The sequence below is a fragment of the Amblyraja radiata genome, chromosome 17 (genome assembly GCF_010909765.2).
Source record: "Amblyraja radiata isolate CabotCenter1 chromosome 17, sAmbRad1.1.pri, whole genome shotgun sequence".
Taxonomy (NCBI): domain Eukaryota; kingdom Metazoa; phylum Chordata; class Chondrichthyes; order Rajiformes; family Rajidae; genus Amblyraja; species Amblyraja radiata.
The window spans coordinates 40,309,834-40,326,299 of NC_045972.1; the positions used below are offsets into that span (position 1 = coordinate 40,309,834).

Sequence of the window (16,466 nt, forward strand, 5' to 3'; positions counted from 1 at the left end):
GAGCAACTCAGCGGGACAGGTCGCATCTCTGGATAGAATGATTGAGACCCTTCTGCGGACTGAGAGTCGGGGGAGAGGGGGAGACAGAGATGAGGAAGGGTAAGGTGTGAAAACGAGAGTCCGTGTGGATTTAGTCGCAACACTACGGTTGTCATTGGAACAACTGTGCAGCCACACGGTGGTGATTTAAGAACCTTCTGTGGATTTATGTCCTGACATTTACTGTTAGCCGTTTAGGAAATCTTGTCCGAGTCCACTGTACAGATATATTTTCCGTGGATTTATTGCTGCACATCAGAAAATCAACTTGACCTTAAATGAATGAAAGAGCCTGCCAGAATGTAAAACCTTTTTTGTCAAAGGAAGCTGCCAAAAGCCGTTTTCCTCATAATTGCTGCTGTCTGCTTTCAGACATCTTGGAGATTTCTGCCATCTTCTGGTTCCTCAGCGGGTAATGAAAGAAATACTGGCTTGCACTTGATACCTGTTAGGAATTGCCTCGGTCCAAAGCACTTTGCAAGCAGTGTGTAGGCCAGTCACTTTGTAATGTCGGAAATGGAAAGGCCTGTCAATGGCCAACGTTTTTTGATTAGTACGGGTGTCAGGGGTTGTGGGGTGAAGGCAGGAGAATGGGGTTAGGAGGGAGAGATAGATCAACCATGATTAAATGGCAGAGTAGACCTGATGGGCCGAATGGCCTCATTCTGCTCCTATCACAAAAAAAAGCCTTGAATACCGTAAGGTAGACAAAAATGCTGGAGAAACTCAGCGGGTGCAGCACCATCTATGGAGCGAAGGATATAGGCAACGTTTCGGGCCGAAACCCTTCTTCAGACTTGAATACCGTAAAATGCCTTCACTTGCATTGCGGCTGAGACCAGACCATCCTGTCCTTGTGATGTGGAAACGAGGAACTGCAGGCGCTGGTTTACCAAAGCAAACCATTTGTTTCATGTATGGTGTTTTTTATAACTGTTGGCAGATCAATTTCCCTCCTGGGATAAGTAAAGTTTGATCGTATCATATTGTGTCAAACAGACACAAAGTGTTGCGGTAAGTCAGTGGGTCAGGCAACATCCCTGGGAAATCTGGATAGTAGGTGATGTTTTTGGTCAGGGCCTTTCTTCAGACTGATTGCAGGGGGGGGGGGGGTGGGGGGGGAACGCTGGCAGAGTGTGGGGGCAGGGCAACGCATGGCAGGCCAATGGGTGAGGAAGGTGTTTGATCGGCACATGTTTGACAAAGGCCAGAGATGAACACGCAATTCCTTGCGGTCTTGGGCAGAGCTGTTCCCACGTCAAGTTGGAGTGCGACCCAACTGTAAGCTTTTTACGGTGCATCTGTAGACGTTGGGTGTGTGTGGAACTTAAGACTAGAATCCACCTGTGTATTCGGGTGACTTCTTCTTCTTATCGAATCCACACACAAGATTAGAATTGACCAGCCAGAGCTGAACACACTTCTCAGCATCTGCATACAATGGTGTCTGTCTTGTCGCTTCTTGTGCTTGGTGGTGGAAAGATTGGCGGAAACAGGGTCGCGACGTGAACGCTCTTTCCTTGACCCCATTGGGTGACTTGCCAGTGTAGAGTCTTAAAATAATCTGCAGAAGTAATTCACACACTCAGAAATGATCTAATAGTGCTTGATTGGACCTTGAACAAAGTTAGTATTAAATATCTGGTTCAGTTTAGCGGTACGGCGTGGAAGCGGGCCCTTCAGCTCACCGAGTCCACGCCGACCCTCGTTCACTGGCGCACCAGTTCTGTGTCATTCTGCGTTCGCCTCCCACACACGAGGGCCAATTAACCTGCAAACCTGTATGTCCTTTGGGATGTGGGAGGAAACCAGAGCACTCGGAGAAAAACCACGCAGTTAGAGGGAGAAGGTGGAAACTCAACACAGAGATGGCACCGGTAGTCAAGATCGAACCCGCGTCTCTGCCGCTGTTTGGGCGAACAACAAATCCTTGTTATACCACAGGAGTGAACAGTATCCCAGATCGTGTGGTCACTGACTTGCCTTTAGATCATTCAAACAGTGATCCTGTTCCTTTCCACTTGACACCCCCCTACTTCTGTTTTTCACCACAAAAACTGCATTTTATTCCTCTTTCAACCATCTTGGCATGTGTGCAGCGCGTAATGGGAATGGATTATTTCAACTCCTGGTCCTGATCTGACTCTCATTGATATTGTGCCCTGTATGTGACTTGACTCCATTAACCTTCCTTTTCCCAATTCCCTTAATACACTGCGTTAACAATCACATGTCAGTCTCAGTGGTGATGCATCGCACACTGCCTGCCTTTAACATGAAGCCTTTCCAGGCACGTTGTGTGGCTGTGATCTAATAATATTTAACATCACACCGCACACAGAGAGGAAGGCACAATGGCGCAGTATTAGAGTTGCTGCCTTACAGCGGCAGATACCCAGGTTCGATCCTGACTATGAGCGCTGTCTGTACGGAGTTTGTATGTTCTCCCCGTGACATGCGTGGGTTCCTCTGGGTAGCTTTCAAGATAGGGGTCTTAAAAATAGCGGAGTCAGGGGATATGGGGAGAAGGCAGGAACGGGGTACTGATTGGGGATGATCAGCCATGATCACATTGAATGGCTCGAAAGGCCGAATGGCCTACTCCTGCACCTATTGTCTATAATCTTTTGTCTCCTCATTTCCTCCCACACTCCAAAGACGTACAGGTTTGTAGGTTAATTGGCTTTGATAAAATTGTAAATTGTCCCTAGTGTGTGGATAGTGTTGGTGTGCGGGGTTCGCTGGTCAATGTGGACCTGGTGGGCCAAAGGGCCTGGTCCCACACTGTATCTCTAACATCTTCCCCTCTCAACCCCATTCTCATGCCTTCTCCCCATAACCCCTGATGCCAATCAAGAACCTATTAATCTCCGCTTCAAAAATACCCAATGACTTGGCCTCCATAGCCGTCTGTGGCAATGAATTCCACAGATTCACCACCCTCTGGCCAATTAAATTCCTCCTCCTCCTTCCTAAAGATGCCTTCTTTGAGACTGAGGCTGTTCCCTCTTGTCTTAGACTCTCCCACTGGTAGAAACATCCTCTCAACATCCACTCTATCCAGGCCTTTCACTATTTAGTAAGTTTCAATGAGGTTCCCCTCATCCTTCTAAACCATAGAAAGCATACTATTTTGTTGCTTCATGACTTGGTTTGGGAACAGCTCTGCCCAAGACCGTAAGAAATTGCAGAGTTATGGATGTAGCCCAGTCCATCACAGAGACCAGACACCCCACCATTGACTCCATCTACTCTTCACATCAGCAGCATCCCTGGAGAACGTGGATAGATGACGTTTCGGGTTGGGAGATTGCGTCATTGTGCTTGCTGAGAATTAAAAATTGAACCGTGGAGTTTTCAATTTGATTTTTAATGCTTTGGAGTTCTTTGTGTTTCAGTTAAGTTCACTGTACAACGTGTTGTAACTCAAGCCGAGCAAAGTACCTCCTTTTCATATTGAACGTGTCGCTGTGATTTATTCCAAGTGTCCAGGCAACAGGATTATCTTGCCTGGGCTGCTTTCCTTTTGAAATGGCCCTGTTCTAAATCTTTTCCTCAGGCTAACTTGATGATTCTATTGAAGTGCCGTGCCTTGTGTGAACGTGTCTTTGTCAAGGTAGTTACAGCACCATCACCGATGACCCGGACAAGATCTGTGACTGCGCGTGACTGGATCGTTTCGAGAACATTGGTTACTTTTCTCTTTCTGTAAAGGACATCGGATCTCCGGTTTATTGTGTGAGAGAAATGTGGCAAATGTTAGAGGAAGCATTGAGAGTGCGCTCTTGCCTTTCATACCATGTTGTCCCTTTGGGTAAAATCTGAATCAGTTGCTGACTCTTTCTACTCCATAATCATTTTGTTGGCAAGGCCCCTCTCCTCTGTATCGCCTGTGAAAGACCATCACCATTCCCAATTCTCTCGCATTCGCACCATTGCCGTTACCATCTTACTAACAATCAGAGAGCAGTCCTGAGCTGCTATCTACCTCACTGGAGACCCTCGGACTATCTTTGATCAGACTCTACTGGATGCCATCTTACATTCAACCTTATTCACGTTATCCCCTTTATCATTTAATAGGGTTCAATGTGAACCTGAGGGGTCACTTTTTCACACAAACAGTGGTGGGTGTATGGAACGAGCTGTCGGAGGAGGTAGTTGATGCAGGTGCTATTGCAACGTTTAAGAAACATTTGGACAGGTACATGGATAGGACAGGTTTAGAGGGATATGGACCAAATGCAGGCAGGTGGGACGAGTGTAGCTGGGACATGTTGGCCGGTGTGGGCAAGTTGGGCTGAAGAGCCTGTTTCCATGCTTGTATCACTCTGACTCTATGTATCTGTACACTGTGGATGGCTTGATTGGAATCATGTATTGTCTTTCTGTTGGCTGCTGAGCAGCAAACAAAAGTTTTTCACCGTGCCTCGATAAGCGTGACAATAAACCAAACTAAACCATCAATGGTTTTCTACACATGACGGGTTATTTGTGCTACATGAAAGCACGCGCGCGCACACACAAACACCCAGTCACTCGCGCACGCACACACACACACAGTCACTCACGTGCACACGCACATGCGCACACACACACACACACACACACACACACACACACACACAGAGTCACTCGCATGCACACACACACACACAGACAGTCACACGCACACTTGCACACTCACTCACTCATTCACTTGCACTCACACACACACTGCTCACTCCTACCTTAACGGATTGATGCAAGAATCTTTATCTTGCATCTCTCCACACAGACTATCCTCTGCCTTTTACTCTAGCTGCCCGTCTCTCTACACTCGCTCCACACTAGCCTTCGTTCCTCCGGTCCCACATATCGATTTGCAGCCTCCGTGGATTCCTCATCGAACCAGTTGCCAACGCGAACCCCAATCTTTACTCTGCCCTTCAGCTGTCTGTCAGCTAGTCCTCGTGAGTCTACACGTGTGTTTCCAGGAGCGGTGAGTTACTGCTGTGGGTGAAGTGGTGACTACCTCGCGTTAAATAACGTGACAAGGATAAATAAGTAATATCTTATTAGTATCGGGGTCAGAGCCAGTGCTGAGATGTCGTTCCCTATTAATAATGGAGTGAGACCTGAGCGGTAATGATCACCGCGGGGAATTGGTTCAGGTAGTGGCTTTTTTTGACAGGTGAGTTCCAGTTTGGATGATTTTAGCACCATCTGTAAAACCGTCTCCCATCATGAGCATTTATTGTCAGTAATAGCCACGGTTCATTTACAAGCGAGCAAATCCCTGCAGAGATCCGTGAGTCAATCCCATTGTAAGCGTTGCGGCTGGACCTGACTACTGTCAAAGGTGTTCACTGAGTGAAAGTGTCACTATAAACCCATGTCAGTCTGGCCTGCCATAAACTATCTGGCAGCTTTCGACAGTCTGGGTTTAATCATTTACTTTTTATTTTTGCTGAAATGCAACTTAGACATCTGTTCATCTCTCTGTGCAAAATGTACTGAGTTAACATTCGCGGTACAACTGTTTATTAGCAGGATGCTGTTCCCGGCCATTATAATAGATTGCCTGTCTCCTTGGATGCTGCCGTGGGCATTGCCTGGAGCTGGTAGCTATAACAATGGCTGTCATAACTGCCTGGAATTGGCCAGCGCCCACTGCAATGGCCTCCAGCAGGATTGCCAGTATAATGCTGGCAGCCTGCCACATACGATACGATACAATAGAACTTTATTTATCCCAGGAGGGAAATTAATCTGCCAACAGTCCATGAAACACAAGGTACATGAAATGTGAAATTAAAGTGACGAGAGGAAAGGATTGGGGATGTGTAAAGATTGGGGGGGGGGGGGGGGGGGGGGAGGCTGTCCGTCCTCCCCACGACAGAAAGGGGGGGGGGGGGGGGGACAGGTTTAGTTTGATAGCCACAGGAATGGAGAATCTCTTGTGGAGTTCTGTGCTGCATCTTGGTGGATCCAGTAAATTCACCAGGAATACACAGGCACTCTTCATACAGACGTACGCAATGGTCTTGCGCAATGGGTTACTTATGTAAACTCACTCTTACGTAAACACTTCTGTACTCAGTCCCAAGTGCAATCAAGGCAGTTTGTGATTTCCACAACACTGTACGATCGATCAAGTTTACATCGGAAACGAGCCGGCAATGGCGGCAGTGTTTACCCAGAAGGCCGCGTGCCACAGAAAGTGCCCTGGACGCAGCTGGGCGCCACTGAGACAATATAGTTTAGAGATACAGCGCGGAATCAGGCCCTTCATCCCACCGTGTCTGCGCCGACCAGCCATCCCCAACACTACCCTATACACACTAGGGCCAATTTACATTTATACCAAGCCAATTAACCTGCAAACTTGTATGTCTTTGGAGTGTGGGAGGAAACCGAAGATATCGGAGAAAACCCACGTAGGTCACAGGGAGAACGTACAAACTCCGTACAAGCCGTACCCATGGCCAGGATTGAACCCGGGTCTCTAGCGCTGTAAGGCAGTAGCTCTACAGCAATGCCACCGTGACGCCCTCGATATTAGCCCTCATTAATACTCTGTGAGTTCTTTATTCATGTTGGGCTGCTTGGACTTGTAGATGAAGTATCTTGCTTCTATCTCCGAATAGATGAAGATTTATCATCTTCATTACAGATGAACTCCTATAATATTATAGACCTGCATTACTTTGGATGCTGGAATCTCGAGCAACAAATACATTGCAGGAAGAACACAGCAGGTCAAGAAGCATCTGTGGAAAACAAGGAATGGTACTCATCTAGGGCTGAATAGTCAACCATCCTTTTGCCTTCCTGGATGCTGCCTGACTTGCTGAGTACTTCCAGCAGTTTGTTCCAAGTCCTGTGGTATTTCTGCTCAGCGCATCCAGAGAGTGGTTCTGTATGTGATTGTTGCAAAGACAATGTGCTCTGGCACTCACTCTGGGGTAACGTTTGTTGACATGGACAGTGTAGGATGGAAAATAAAAATCCCGAAGATAGACACCAAATGCTGGAGTAACTCAGCGGGACAGGCAGCATCGCTTGAGAGAAGGGATGGGTGACGTTTCGGGTCGAGACCCTTCTTCAGAAATTGCGCTCAGAAATAACTGATCCCAACACAGAAAAATCTAAGCAGAGCGTTTATCTCAGTGGTGTCTGTGGAAGGGTCTCGACCCGGAACGTCACCCATGAGTCTATCTTCGGTGTAGACCAGCATCTGCAGTTCCTTCCTGCAAATTAAAATCCTGAAACTGTTGAGGCTTTGGAGATCAAGACAGGATATGCTAGAAATACTCGATTGGTCAAGCAGTGAACGTGGAAAGAGAACTAGAGGTAATACTGTGGGTAAGTGGTGAAGAATTGTCAAAGGCAGTGTGTTCTTATGGAATGGTTTCACTTCATAAATTCATAACTGATACGAAAGAATTAGGCCATTCGGCCCATCAAGCCCACTCCATCTTTCAATCATGGCTGACCTATCTTTTCTTCTTAACCCCATTCTCTTGCCTTCTCCCCATACCTGCTGACACCCGTACTAATCAAGAATCTATCTATCTCTGCAATAGAAAATATCCTTTGACTTGACCTCCACAGCCTTCCGTGGCAATGACTGTCATATGAGGAAAGATAGGTACAGGATACTGAGTTGGATGATCAGCCATGATCATATTGAATGGCGGTGCGGGCTCGAAGGGCCAAATGGCCTACTCCTGCACCTGTTTTCTATCTTTCTATGTTTCTATGATTGAAAAGACTAGGCTTGTATTCACTGGAGTTTAGAAGGATGAGGGGGATCTTATAAAATTATAAAAGGACTGGACAAGCTAGATGCAGGAAAAATGTTCCCAATGTTAGGCGAGTCCAGAACCAGGGGCCACAGTCTTAGAATAAAGGGGAGGCCGTTTAAGACTGAGGTGAGAAAAAACGTTTTCACCCAGAGAGTTGTGAATTTGTGGAATTCCCTGCCACAGAGGGCAGTGGAGGCCAACTCACTGGATGGATTTAAGAGAGAGTTAGATAGAGCTCTAGGGGCTAGTGGAGTCAAGGGATATGGGGAGAAGGCAGGCACGGGTTATTGATTGGGGACGATCAGCCATGATCACAATGAATGTCGGTGCTGGTTCAAAGGGCAGATCAGCCTCCTCCTAGACCTATTTTCTATGTTTATATGTTCCTAATGAATTCCACCGATTCACCGCTTGTCGAGAGGGAGTGTGGGGTGGAAGGAGGTGAAGTGAGGAGGTCCCATTTGGCCTCTCCTCGCATCTTCCAGCGATGGTGTGGTTTTGAAGGGGAGGGAGGAATATTTTTTTTTAATCCCTCGACTATGTGGATACTGAGTGTGTTCTCTGTTGAAATAGAATAGCACTGTGGTGTAGAATTCAGACCACTCACACCATTTTCACAAAGAACTGTTACTTCACACCTGCAATATTTTTTGATCATGCCAAGCAGAACCATTCTCTCTCTCTCTCTCTCTCTCTCTCTCACACACACACAAACACAGCGTTATATTTTAATAAACCCATCTGTCGCTGAATGTGGTGCTGTCAAAAATTGCTGAGATAAGCTTGTTCTCAGCCTGAAAATGCTTGTCTGCTTTCGGTTAGTCTGTCAGGAACGTCGTCTGTACGAGGACATTGAGACGATGGATATTTTACAAATTTGAGGGAATAAACCTTTTGTTTACACTCCATCGTTCTGTATCAATAACAACTTTTGTTTAGTTTAGAGATACAGCCCATACATTCACATTGTGTTTTTGATTTTTGTTTTTGGACTGAATTCTGTTTTTAATTTGTGTTTCTGTGATGTCTTTATTATTTATTTTATTCTGATTATATGTTTATATTTCCTGTTAACCTATGTAAGGTGTCCTTGAGATGTCTGAAAGGCGCCCAATAAATAAAATTTATTATTATTATTATTATTATACATGCGATTAAAGATACAGGGCCCCTCGGCCCACCGAGTCCGCACCGACCAGCAATCCCCGCACACTGACACCATCCTACAAACACTAGGAACAATGTACATTAATTCCAAGACAATTAACCTACAAACCTGTACGTCTTTGGAGAAAACCCGGAGAAAACCCACGCAGGTCACAGGGAGAGCGTACAAACTCCGTGCAGACAGACAGTCAGGATTGACACCGGATCTTAAACGCTGTAATGCCCCTGTCCCACTTAGGAAACCTGAACGGAAACCTCTGGAGACTTTGCGCCCCACCCAAGGTTTCCGTGCGGTTCCCGGAGGTTTTTGTCAGTCTCTCTACCTGCTTCCACTACCTGCAACCTCCGGCAACCACCTGCAACCTCTGGGAACCGCACGGAAACCTTGGGTGGGGCGCAGTGTCTCCAAAGGTTTCCGTTCAGGTTTCCTAAGTGGGACAGAAGCATAAGGAAGCAACTCTACCGCTGCGCCACCGCGCCGACCCATAGGGTGATGCCTTATGGAGACGCGACATAGGATTGGTGCGTATAGGGTGATGCATGTATAGCCATCACATCATCAGTCGGTCTCCAATGTTCGGATTGTCTCTCCACACTCTGCCCACTACACAACTCTCTCCGAGAGGAGAAGGCCAAGAGTCTTGAGACAGAATTTATAGTTTGACCGAAACACAATTTTCTTTTAAAAATTCAAATATATCTTGCAAACCTATTCTATAGTAGCAGGTTTATGCGGGTCATTGAGATAAAGTACGTGAATGAATCTTTTAATTCTGAAGCCCTGCACTGCTTTCTCACCGTGTAAATCTCAAGGTAAAACTGCTCCATCTATAAAAAACTCAACGTGAGGTAATCTCCCTTGGCTTCTCCCCAGCACCAAGGTCACCCCAACCAGGCCTTGAGCTGCAGTTGGCAGACGTGGCTTGTATACATGTGTAGGGAGGAACTGCAGATGCTGGTTTACATCGAAGGTAGACACTTCAGCAATTTGTGTCTATCTTCGGTGTAAACCAGCATTTGCAGTTCCTCAGATATAGACACAAAATGCTGGAGTCACTCAGCGGGACAGGCAGCATCTCTGGGGAGAAGGAATGCAGGGGCGGAAAACCCGGGGGGGGCCTGAGCGGACACGTCCACCCCATGTTTTGAGAGGTGGGGGATATCCCCCCCCAAGTTTTTGTGATTCCGATCTCCGTTCTTAGCGCTGGATTGAGCCTTCAAAGCCTCGCGCGTGTGTGTGAGTGTGCGCATGCGCGCGTGGCCGCCAAAAAAATTGTGTCCCCCGTCCCCTCCATGTTTTGATAGCGAGTTCCGCTCTTGAAGGAATGGGTGACGTTTCGGGTTGAGACCCTTCTCAACCCAAAATGCCACCCATTCCTTCTCCCCAGCGATGCTGCCTGTCCCGCTGAGTGACTCCAGCATTTGTATCTATATTTTGTATAAGCCCACCTTTGGAGGCTGAGCTCCAACTCAATGTCAACCCATTGATTGAAGCATTTGAGAGGATGCTCCTTCCACATTAGTCACCAATGGTCCTCTACTCATCTGCCTCTCATTGTCTGGCAATAAAGGTCCACAATGAGGTCTCAGCAGACATGGACCACATCGGCTTCTACAACCCTGAGGGTCTGCCTCAGAAAACAGTCACCTCAAGGTGAAACATCTCCCTCTAGAAATATACAAATTGAGATTAAGGTACATTCATTTGGAGCAAAACACAAAGTGCAGGAGTTATTCAGCAGGTCAGGCAGCATCTGTGGAAGGAATATAAAGGTTGCTTATCCACTTCCTCCACTGATGCTGTCTGAGCTGTTGAGTAACTCCAGCACTTTGTGTTTTGCTCAAGAAGCCAACATCTGCAGTTCACGTCCAGATTAAAGAACAGTTTCTTCCCAGCTGTTATCAGGATTCTGAACCGTCCTCTCACCAGCTAGATAGAGTGTAGTCCTGTCCCCCTCATTGGAGACTGTTGACCAATCTTTGATTGCACTTTATCTTGCACTAAATAGTATACCCTTTATCCTGTCTCTACATTGTGGGCGACTTGATTGTAATCATGTATAGTTTTTTCTCATGGACTGGATGACATGCAACAAAATAACTTTTCATTGTATCTCGATACACCTTTCAATAACAAACAAAACTGACTCTGTGTCTCCATTCTATTGAAGCAACTTGCTTGGTCATTGTGGCGCAGGTCTTGGGTATTACTCTCATTTTATCTCCGGTTTTGCTCATAGTTTTTTAACAATCTCCTCTCGAACCCCGTGAATATGTGGTTAGTTATAATTTGGGTCCAGCCATCAGTGTAATGAACTTCTATGAGCTACTTAATCATACTCGACGATCTATAACGTAAGGGACATAAAATGACAACCCAAACACAGGGCAACATTTCGCCAACATTAGGAGCTCAAATATGAAGGTCCTGAATTTGCAGCGTGCCTTTCGAACGTCTCTTCTTCACAAATCCCTAAAGCCGCTGATGGATGTGTTCAATTAGCAATGTTTTTACAGGTAGATGACAGGCTGGAGGTGCAGTAACTAAACGCCTAAACTTAGTTGCCGTAATCTGATACCTTTATTGAAACACTGGCTTTGACGTTACGGTGTAGTGAGCCTTCGAGACTGTGTTGGTCCTTCCTTCATTCATTCGCAAGTTCATCAGTGATAGGAGCAGAATTAGGCCATTCGGCCCATCAAGTTTACTCCGCCATTCAATCGTGTCTGATCTATCTTTCTCCTGCCTTCTCCCCATAACCCCTGACACCCGCACTAATCAAGAATCTATCAATTTCTGCCTTAAAAATATCCATTGACAGCCTCCATTGGCATCTGTGGCAATGAATTCCACAGATTCACCACCCACTGACTAAAGAAATTCCTCCTCATCTCCATTCTGAAGGTACGTCCTTTTATCCTCAGGCTGTGCCCTCTGGTCCTAGACTCTCCCACTAGTGGAAACATCCTATCCACATCCACTCTATCCGGCCCTTCATTTGCTCTGTTTGAGAAGTATTACGCAAAGGAAGTTACGCTGCTGACTCTGGCGAGCTGGACCTTTGCGCTGAAGTCACGGAAGTGGACCTTTAGTTTAGTTTAGAGATACAGCACGGAAACAGGCCCTTCGGCCCACTGAGCCTGCGCCGACCAGCGATCCCCGTACACTAGCAATAGCCTCCACACACTAGGGACAATTTACAATTTTGCCGAAGCCAATTAGCCTCCAAACCTGCAGGTCTTTCGAGTGTAGGAGGAAGCCGGAGCATCCGGTGAAAGCCCACGCAGTTCATGGGGGAGAACGTGCAAACTCCGTACAGACAGCAACCGTGGTCAGGATCGAACCTGGGTCTCTGGGGTTGTAAGGCAACAACTCTACCACTGCGCCATCGTGGAAGTGTGGGATTGGAATCCATTACCTTGCCGCTGTGTGTGAACAGATCTATAACGACTCTGGTCCGCTCGCTCTCTGTGTAGTTGGCAGTAAAATGCTGACGGTGAATGAATGAGAACTGAGCTGATGTTTTCATCGAGCAGTCCCAGTTGATCAAATTATCTAATTAGTTTTAGTCGATCTGTGGGCCTATCCTATCAATAGCCTTCTTTGGCTCTGTGCTAATTTGCACTAAAACCACAAATCAAAGCATCTTTTGGCTCAGGCACTTGACATTAAAAATGATGTTAATATTTGGTCAAAGCATCTTAAGCATAAAGAGGTCAGCAAGGGTCTTAATCAGAATTGCCTGCCCAGCTACTGTAGTTTAGTTTAGAGATACAGCGCGGAAACAGGCCCTTCGGCCCACCAAGTCCGCGCTGACCTGTGATCCCTGCACGCTAACGCTGTCCTACACACACTAGGGACAATTTACAATTTTAACTCACTCGATGGGTTGAATGGCCTAATTCTGTTCCTATTCTTTATGAACTTAGCAACGTATCAAATCTTTACACTTCAGACTTTGGAGATGCAGCGCGAAAACGCTTCGGCCCACTGAATCTGCGCCGACCACTAATCACCCCAGACACAGACACAGACCACACACACTCTCTCTCACTCTGTAACATTATTCCAATCTGTCGCATAAGAGGTAAGTGATGGAGAATCGAAATCTCAAAACATTCCACCACAGAAAAAACCCACACTCACCAAAGAGCAAGATATTAATGCTGGTCTCAATTCCCAACCCTTGGGCCTAGCTGTGTAGTGTCAGAATAATACAGCACAGAAACAGGCCCTTCGGCCCAACTCATCCATGCTGACCAAGTTACTCCCATCTGCCTGCATTTGGACCATATCCCTCTAAACGTTTCCTATCCATACACGTGTCCAAATGTCTTGTCAAAGTTGTAATTGGAAGGTTTGCACAAAAGGAATACGAAAACTGGTTGAGTAACTAGAGGGGGGAGATTCGACCAAATGACCTGTAATGGGGATATTTTCAGCGTTTGGCAAATAAGCAGAGGGATGGGACAGATGGTGTAGCTCCTTCAAGGGAGCCCCTCCACTGCAACAATGGGCCGAATGGTCTCCTATACCCTGTAGTATTGCATGCCTGCAGTACAGGAGGCAGCCTGGAGCATTGCTGCGAATACCAACTGCAGGAGCAAGCCTGTTTTGTTTTGTTCAGTTTATTGTCACGTGTACCGAGGTACAGCGAAAGGTTGCGTGCTATCCAGTCAGCGGAAAGACTGGAAGTCAGCAGCATGTAGCAGGCACTTTTGGAGAGAGTCCAAGCAAAACATTCCAACCAAACTAGTGGTGTGCTTGCAGCGTATTGTGAAGCACAATAGATGCAGGGCTGTGAAAATCAGAGTCAGACTAGTGCTCTCCTCGGGATAACCCGGTGGGCTTTTATTCCCCAGTCATTGGTAGCTGAACATTTCCTTCCACTTCATTGTATAAGCCCCTACTCTTGTGGTAGGACCGGCTAATATCTGTTCCTGATTATGCAAGGTGTTTCCTGACATCTTTACAACAGTTTGACAATAAACACAATACTTTTTAGACTCTACTGACACGAACCGAGAGCTAGATTTACAGGGAAGTATTCAAATTTGCTCAATTCCCCCTTCCTCACCTCAATAATGCAACATCACATGTTGCCCTGACCACAGAGTCACTGGCGATTTTCACAAGATGCTGTAGTTTAGTTTTAGAGATACAGTGCAGAAACAGGCCCTTCAGCCCACCGAGTCTGTGCCGACCAGCCATCCCTGAACACTAACACTATCCTATGTCGGCAAAAGTGCTGGAGAAACTCAGCGGGTGCAGCAGCATCTATGGAGCGATGGAAATAGGCAACGTTTCGGGCCGAAACCCTTCAGACTATTTCCTTCGCTCCACAGATGCTGCCGCACCCGCTGAACTTCTTCAGCACTTTTGTCTACCTTCAATTTTCCAGCATCTGTAGTTCCTTCTTAAAACTAACACTATCCTACACACCAGGAGCAATTTACAACTTTATCAGAGCTGATCAACCTGCAAACATGTACAGTACGTCTTTGGAGTGTGGGAGGAAACCGGAGCACTCGGAGGAAACCAACACGGTTCACAGGGAGAACGTACAAACTCCGTACAGACAGCACCTGTAGTCAGGATTGAACCTGGGTCTCTGACACTGTAAGGCAGCAACTCTACCGCTGCACCACTGTGCGCCCTGTATGACTTTATAATCTATAAGGATTGAATCTATTGCATTCAATTAGGTATTCATAGAACCTCGCCCTCTCACAAAACCCCTTGGTAAAAATATCCTAGTTATAGGCTGGCAGCTAATTTAAAAAAAAAGGTAGACACAACATTTTGGAGTAACTCAGCGGGTCAGGCAGCATCTCTAGAGAAAAGGAATGGGTGACCTTTTTGGGTCGAGACCTTTCTTCAGACTGAGAGTCAGGGGAGAGGGAAACTATAGTTATGAAAAGATGCAGAACAAATCAGAGCTGGCACCGATGGCCAATGAGCCCACAATGGTCCATTGATGGCTGTGGAGGAGGTGATAACTAAGGGATATGAACAGTGAAAATAGCGGGACGTCGAGGGTGGGGGAGGGAGGGACGGAGAGAGAGGGAATGCAAGGGTTACTCGTTTTGAAACATTCCCAAGTTTCAAGCCGTATCCCTTTTGAATTCCATGAATGCAACGCCAACCCTGGGTACATAAGGTTGTAAGGGATAGGAGTAGAATTGGTCATCCGGCCCATGAAGTCTACTCCACCATTCAAACATGGCTGATCTATCTCTCCCTCCTAACCCCATTCTCCTGCCTTCTCCCCATAATCTCTGACACCCGTACTAATCAAGAATCTAACTATCTCTGCCTTAGAAATATCCACTGACTTGGCCTCCACAGCCTTCTGTGGCAAAGAATTCCACGGATTCACCACCCTCTGACTAATGAAATTTCTCCTCATCTCCTTCTAAAAGAAAGTCCTTTAGTTCTGAGACTGTGACCTCTAGTTCCTAGACTCTCCCACTAGTGGAACCATCCTCTCCACATCCATTGAACTAAACTATTGTACAGAAATGTGTGCGAGATACTTGCCCCCTCTTCCTTTTCTGAAATCACTTATGGTGTCGCTTCAGGGAGTATATATTTATGGTTGCTCTCTTTCTGCATTTGAGCCGAATGATATTGACCAGTTATTATTACACAGGTAATCCAGAATTTTACAATTATTTTGCTTTGCGTTGGAGTAAGAATAATAGGCCTGTTATTGCTGGCACTGCATTCCCAAAACAACAAACAGGCACCTCAGCTCATTTCTAATTGATTGGGTCCACCCCAGCATTCAATTACCTCCTAATGACCACCGATTTATTACAAATCCCTTTGCTGGTCTCAACACACTGAGATAAATGGGTTCCCTTAGTTTGTGTAGTTCCCTCAGTATCAGAATCAGATTTTATTGGCCAAGTATGTTTTGCAACATACGAGGAATTTCACTGGCCAGGTCAGTCATACAATTAAAAGCAACAGACTCAAAAACACATTTTAACATGAACATCCACCACAGTGACTCCGACACATTCCTCACTGTGATGGAAGGCGAAATAAAGTCCAAGGCCTTCCTTTTGATCTTCCTCGGTCGTGGGCCTCGAGCCCTCCGTTGACGGGACGGTCTTGACTCCCATTAGCCAGTGGCGTTCGGGCCCTCCGCGTCGAGGTGTTCAGCTCCTGCATCGGGGGAGTTGTCAGCTCCCCCGCGCTGGGTGATCGAACCTCGCGTCGGGGCTGGTCGAACCTTCTGTGGCGTTGGAGCTCCCGACTAGCCTCTCCTGAGACTGCGAGCCCTTGATGGTAAGTCCGCAGGCCGCGGTGGGAGCGATCCCAGGCAAGGGATCCGCTCCGATGTTAAGTCCGCGCCCCGCGGTGGGGCTCACGACAGTCTGAGGAGGCTTCCAGCTCCGGCGATGGTAGGCCGCAGAGCCCGGAGAATGTGATCCGAAAATTGATCACATCTCCGGGAAGGT

At 46.8% G+C, this 16,466-nt stretch overlaps 1 protein-coding gene across 2 annotated transcripts in view; it reads left to right on the forward strand.

The window, feature by feature from the left end:
* The window catches only part of bcar1 (BCAR1 scaffold protein, Cas family member), a 211,011-nt gene that overhangs the window by 19,190 nt on the left and 175,355 nt on the right, over window positions 1-16,466 (forward strand). The window contains exon 1 of one of the 2 annotated variants that reach the window (XM_033036293.1): window positions 5,145-5,212. The exons of the other annotated variant lie outside the window; for it this stretch is intronic. The gene's annotated coding sequence lies outside the window, so the exon portion shown is untranslated. Of the gene's footprint in view, window positions 1-5,144; window positions 5,213-16,466 lie in introns of those variants that run through there. 2 annotated transcript variants of the gene reach the window in all.